Source organism: Xenopus tropicalis, chromosome 7, assembly GCF_000004195.4.
Source record: "Xenopus tropicalis strain Nigerian chromosome 7, UCB_Xtro_10.0, whole genome shotgun sequence".
Taxonomy (NCBI): Eukaryota; Metazoa; Chordata; class Amphibia; order Anura; family Pipidae; genus Xenopus; species Xenopus tropicalis.
In genome coordinates, this window is record NC_030683.2 from 74,555,324 (window position 1) to 74,562,494 (window position 7,171).

At 33.6% G+C, this 7,171-nt stretch overlaps 1 protein-coding gene across 3 annotated transcripts in view; it reads right to left on the bottom strand.

Annotated features, from left to right (window-relative positions):
• The window catches only part of pknox2 (PBX/knotted 1 homeobox 2), a 327,926-nt gene extending 321,466 nt beyond the window's left edge, over positions 1-6,460 (bottom strand). For 2 of the 3 annotated variants that reach the window (XM_031904840.1, XM_031904839.1), the window contains exon 1: positions 6,394-6,460. The gene's annotated coding sequence lies outside the window, so the exon portion shown is untranslated. 3 annotated transcript variants of the gene reach the window in all.
• Between the last annotated feature and the right edge of the window lie 711 nt (positions 6,461-7,171).

Genomic DNA, 7,171 nt, shown 5'->3' on the forward strand with positions numbered 1-7,171 from the left:
ATTAGCTCTTGATGACTTGTGTTTGTATGTATTTATTTTCTCTCTGTTTGATGATTCAGAAACTGTACAATTACATAAAATGGCAGAGTTTACTTGAGGTCTTATAACCCATATCAATTAATCAGCAAGTAGCATTTACAGGCCACCTTTCTAATCTGATTAGCAATTTTAAAGGGTTGCAAAGTTCACACTAGGTTTATTAAACCATTGCAACTAAAGTACTAGATTGTTCTAGATGTATACAGTATGTTTGTCATCTGAACACCCTGAATAATAGGTAGTAAGTTTCCTGCTGAGAGGGTTCATAACAAAACGTATGAACCATCTCAGCAAAACATAATGAAACTTACTCTAAAACAAGTACATAGTTTACCATACTCACCAAATATGACATACCAGATGAGCATTGGTTATGCCAATTCTGTTACATGGTAAGTATGCCTAACTTTAGCATACAGAGTGAAAATTGAGAATTTTCCTGGATTCTCTATAGATTGCAATTACTCAAGATTGCAATCATAGATTATAATGGCTTTAACCATCTCACTACTATCTATACATGTTGCTGTTGCTAGTGAAAAACCTCTGAATGCTAAAATTAGTATACTCATAAATGTTAAAAACACCATCTGCAAATTAAATCAAGCTGCCCCAGTTGTCCAAAGTGCAGATTTGATCAGATTTAATTGCCTTGAATAAATATTTAAAGGGTCACTAAAGTAACCTCTGTGCAGATCTTTTCATCAGCAGACACAAGGGTATTGTTTGTGCTTGGAAGAAAGATGCTTTTATCTAAGTTCTTGCTCTGTAGATTTTGTCATATTCTGTTTAAATCTGAATAATAATAAATAATAAATCTTAAATAATATAATGAATTATTGCATTTCTCTTCTTAGGCACTCTTGTAACCATATATTGGAATGATGTTACCACCTGATGCTTATTTACAAACATGGATTAAAATCACTAACATTATAAAACTTGTCTAGTTTAGCAGTTATAAAATAGGCTAGCAGCACTACAAAATTAAAAGTTATTTTACTAATTAATTGATGGTAAAGTGATAAAACATTAGTTGTTTTTAGTGATGAGCTAATTTTTTGGGCAGGCGTTGATTTTTGCAGGCAAAAATGTGCCATGAAAAAATTGCAAGACAAAAATGTCGCAGTGACAAAGAAGTTGCCAAGACAAAAATGTAGCTGAGAAAAAAAAGTTGCCACAAAATAAAATTTTAAAGTATGGAAAAAAGTTTTATGGAAAAACGTCGCCCGCATAAAAAATTGTCACGTGTAAAAATTGGCGAGCCTAAAAAAAGTCGCCCATTCACTTTAATGCTTTACAATGCTTCATTGCTTCACAATTTTTTTATTGTTTCGCAAATTTTTTGGTGAAGCGAAACGGGATACACTTGCTCATCACTAGTAGTTGTTCACAGTTTTTTCACTTTTACTATATTTTGTTTTTTCATTTTTTTTGTCTTTTACTTATGTGACAAATACAAATCATCCTAACAGACTCAAATCTAGTGGTTCCTTGCCAAAACCTGAGCTGTTTTACATGTCCAATCTCACTAATCCCACTGATATGATTTAAACATTTAGGTTGGACATAGATGTAGCCAGGAAGGTCTCTCAGCAGAATTCACTGCTAACCCTAGCTCATGTGCCTTACTCCCTTGGAAGCACATTGACACAACTTTTCAATCCAATGTATATTAAGTAAATAATATGGCAATTGTAAATTATTGGCAACCAGGTTTGATACAGAAAGAATTCAATGCTGCAACCCTTACTAAGAACTACCTAGAAAATCCATGGCTCTCATTTGTTAGAGAGAGGTTGCTATAAAGGAGGAGGAAGTTGGGTGTCTCAAAAAGATTTTAACCAGAAAATACATGTATACTGTTGTTATTTTCTGCCACCTCACTGGAGGTAAATCTACTTGATTTTTGTTCAGCTGACTTGTTTTTACACTTAAACCTGGGAATATGTTAAAGGAAACAAGAATAATCACACTGATAAAAATGCAAATATATTTTTAGATTTTTGTTCTGGTGACTTCTCTGGTGGCTTTTCTCCTCACACTTTTGAAAACAGAGGCCGAAGTTGCCAAAACAAACCACAAACTGTATAATCTAAACTGCACACTACAACAAGTAAAAAGACCTACGGCTAAGCCAAGAAAGGAAATATACATCTATCAAAAGGAAATCTTTGGCATTCATGAGCAATGTAGTCATGAACGGAACTGAGTTTGGCATTTCCAGGATTTTGTCTGCAAATGATTTCTACTGGCTACAACATGTCTCCGTAAATCTCACTTTGAAGCACAGAAATAGCATGAACACTTTATTAGTAAAGATATTTTAATATGATTTAACATTAGCATACATTCTTTTTGTTGTGCTTTCTGTCCATGTATATTGTTAGGCTCACTGTAATCATCTATTAAGGAATAATAAGCTGTATCTTGCAGATAACATCAAAATAACTTGGCTGACAAAGGCAGCAGTAAAATCAAATAAAAATGTTTAAACTAACACACTGAGATGTTTACGGCTGCACGGGCATTATTAATGTGCTGCATATCCTCCTGTCAGAATAAGTTTTTAATTAATGCTGAAGATGCTTTGTAAGGGCCACCTACGCAGATATAACACAACAGTCAACATCAGTGAAATCACAAAATTCTGTAGATGCTACATAGGGTGACTGTGCTTGGAAACTTTCATTGCTGCAGTGTGGGAGTGAAGATTATTCACAGGTTTGGAACTTGGCAAGATGCAGTCAGGAATCTGCGCCTCTGAAACTCTTAGAACTTAATGTGATAATTAAAGAAAGTTTACTTGTTTCTGCTGTTAAAGAAAATGCTGGAATTAAGAGTCGACTAATTGTCTTTGTACCAAGGGATAATTAATGTGGGTGGATTACTCTAATTGAAATATATGGATTAGTTAATGAGCTCTGAACCATCTTTTCATTTAAAATAGAGTGCAACTATACTATTAAGCATCTTAAATGGCTGTGGGTTCCTCCTGCTTTTTCTATATATCCTCTAGGGTGTCAATAAAGTTAAAAGCCAAGTTAAAAACAGACAAAAGAAAGCATTTCCTTCTAGCTAACCATGGGATTAAAGAAAAGGAAAATAAAGTACTCTCAAAGGGTAATGCCTTCCCACCATCCCCCTGTTTCAGATTTCAGGTAGCACTTTTCATATTCCTGATTCTAAGTCTTATCATAGCTAAACTCACACATATATACACACACTCATGCACTAGTATTCTGAACACATGCTTTCAGAATATTATTATTATTTATTATTTAACAATTTCCTTATAGTTTGTAATGTAACCTATCTTTTACTAGGGTCCCACTTACCTTAGCAACCAGGCTGTGGCTCAAATGACTTAAAAAATGATAATAACAATACAAATTTAGCCTTGGGATTAATGTAGTCTCTGGTTGCTGAGGTCAGTAACTCAGGCAATTAGATAACATTTTAAATTGTGGCCTATAGAATTGTGGCCTGTAGAAAAGCAGACCTGGGGGGAAGTGCTATTTTAAAAAGTGGAGTTAAGACACATTTGGAGTTAAATAGGAGCAAAATGTTCATTTGACACATTTTTTTCATCAAAAAGTAAATCAATGTTGCTGGTTTATTTTCTTCTTCCTGAATCTAATGTGAACTCCAGAAAAATAGAATTAATACATTTAAAGTTGTACTCCAGATTGTTAAGGCTCTTGTGACATAATCCGCAGTTTTACTTCAATAATAATTATTATTCCAATTTCAGGTTTAGGTAAATAGTAGATAAAAAACATTAAAATTAAGAGGAATTGGAAATTGGTTATTACTAGCTATACCATAACAAAAAAATCTCTTTAAAGGGCTGGAGGGGGCCAAGTTGTTTAGTACCCCCCAGTGATTCAATTCGCTTGTCTCCTCTTCATCAAAAAATGCACCGTTGTTGCAACTTTTCCTGTAAGCACTGCTTTTTGTTCTATGTCCTGGGACATTTCTTCTGAGACCCATGCTGCCATTTTGTTCTGTCCTTGAAAACAATGAAATATATCTGTACTATGTATACATTTACTCTGGGCAGTGGTGGGGATCACCACTGCCCAGGGTAAATGCATACATAGTACAGATATATTTAATTGATTTCAAGGACAGAACAAAATAGCAGCATGGGTCTCAGAAGAAATGTACCCTGGGCCAGTGTGTGTCTGGGGTATGAAGCAAGGTACTATAATCACTGTGAGGTGTCTAACAACATGTTCATGATTCTAGCTTTTGGTCTCTTTTATGGTGAACTAGGTTTTTCATAAAATGGTTAGCTCAATAAACAACATCACAATCTAGTTTGCTAAATAGACGAAGTTTGTTCATTATACAAGATAGTGTTCAGTAGGCTTTTGAATGATTTGTTTGTTCATTTTTCTACCAAATCTGTATCAAGTGGACTCTCAAGTTTTCCCTTTAAAGACGAATTTACAGGATGATTTATATGCCACACTGACTCCATGTTCATGAAGAATTTAAAGTATGATTTATACTCCATATTCTTACTTGATGTTAAAGAAGGACTCGTCATTGAATGATATGCCTCACGGGTTCAGTTCTCAAAAGATGCAAAGCTACAAAGCTGTAGTATCTTAACATTCCAATACCACTTAACAAAATGTTCCCATTTGATACTGTAGTATTATTTAAGTACACATTATTAGCACTACTATTTCCCAACATTATGAAAACTTTTTTGCTGGTAGGGAAATTGTATCTAAATAAAGGCTTTTGTTTTGACAAAGTTCAAGTTTCAAATTGGCTTAATCGTGCCTAATCTCATTTGTATGTTGAAACTTAATGAGCCCAATTATATAGGTATCACCTCCAATTTGCTGATCACACATTTATTGCCCTCCAATCTAATTCATTCAGCTCCTTTACAAGAGCCAAGGGCATCTGGAACAGTTTTAAAATGTATTGAAAGGAAGTTATCAATTAGCATTTCACTGCTGTCATATTAACGAGGATTGTTAATCTCTTGATTGCTGAAGGTGCAAACAATATACACTGAATGAATGTAATGAACTTCCAAACATTGAAACATTATGTCAGCAGAGTTCCCCCAATCTATGCACATCAAATTAAATCATTTTTGCCTCAACACCCTTTTGATAGCACATTTTATATAAGGGGGATTTTATTATAAGCAGTGATCTGTGTGAAAACATACAGGCAGGTTAATTGGCTCCTGATGAAATGGACCCTAATTTGTGAGTTGTGTAAATGCAACCTTAAATTGTAAGCTCTTCTTGGGCAGGGACTGATGCATATAATAAACAATATCTGTATAAGTGCTGCATAAATATGTTGGTGCTATAGAAATAAAAATCTAATAAATCAGGAATCTACACATACATATTAAATATACATAATAAATATAAATATATATATATATATATATATATATATACACACATCATTTTTTAATAAACTTTAATGAGAGAAGAATTATTTATACAGGCCTAAAATGTAAGTTCTTGTGCTTGTAAAGGCAGACATGCCTCACATAGCTGCTCTGAAACAAGGGACTGATTTTCATCAAAAGCACTTACATACACTATTTCATGATCAACATATCAACTGATCTTTACTCCCTGCTTTAAGAATCTTGTACCTCATGCTGAGGTCATTAAATGTATATGTACTTTCATATTACAACATATAGCTACACCAGTACTTATTTCTGATGCTAGGGGCAGTTCATTTCTTTCTGCTTACACCACAAAGGTGGATGCAGTCAATATTCACTAGCAAGAATAGTTGTTTACTGGGCAAATTCTGTCTGCATATTGCCAGTTATAGCATCTGGTGCACTCAGTTCCAAAGAATGCCATAGGCCTGAGAGCACCATCACCATCAGATATGTTATTGGATTATTTTTTTCAATAAATACATGACCCAATATAATAATTTTTGTTTCATTTGTTTAACTAGGTTTTCTTCATCTACTTTTAGGACTTTAAGTCACATTCATATAAAAATATAAAAAAATTTAAAGGGTTCACAACTTTTGAGACCCACTGTCTACCTGACAAGACAGTTAAGATGGCCTTACACATTAACATTTTTTAAAAGATATTTCCGTTATTAGACCAAGCTTATCATGAAACCTGATTTTCTTACCAGTGGCAGATGAAAGATCACGAGATGTACGATCATTTGCTGCACACTAATCTTACAATAATAATCTGATCACACTGAAATTGTTGTTAAGTAAAGAAAAATCGTTATGTGTATGGCTAGCTTAAGCTAACAACCATGCATCCTTGCATAAGCATTTACCACAATCCCCATGGAAAAATGAGAAATTAAGAGAAAATTACTTACATTATAAAAGTTCATGTGGCCCACAATAACTTGCACTTCGGTTCTCTGTTCATCTAGTGAAGAGAAAAAAAGAACAGGTCTTGGATAAATCGTTTTTAAAAAAGAACAAAACAATAGGGCCAAAAAAAAAAAATCTATATTTCTTTGTTTTTCTTCTTACTTTTGATTAGGATGCTGGAAGTCATAGTAAGCAGACTGGGGAAAATCTTTTTGGGCCCCCAAAATCTTATCTAAAGTGACCTGTTTCTCAAAAGTCTATTGATATTAAACAGTAATCAAGCCCCTGCATGTTTCTCTGTATTTCTGCTGCCCTTTTCTTTTGACATTATTTTAGAGCAGTACTGCAGTATTTATAGTAAAGTAAATGGAAATAACAATAACAAACAACAGCAATAAAAGCAGAGCTGTATAAAGCTCTCATTCAGCGCTGCGAAATATGTTGGCGCTTTATAAATAAATGTTAATAATAATAAAGCTGTTCACAAAGAATCAGATCTTATCAGACAGGCTTATCATTATTGTCCAATTTCTAAACATGGTATACGAGTCCCACAAGATTATTTACAGTTAATAACTGATTTCATATACTTGCACACTATATCATCTTTACTGACACCTCTAACTTTTTGAATAAGTATTAAATTAAAGGGATATTACTAACAAACTCATCAAGTCAAGTGTTTAATCCTAAATAAAATAAGCCTGGCATAATAGAATGGTTAGTTCATTAACATTGTATTGCAATTCCGGGGAGTCCACAAAATGCTACAACTAAATA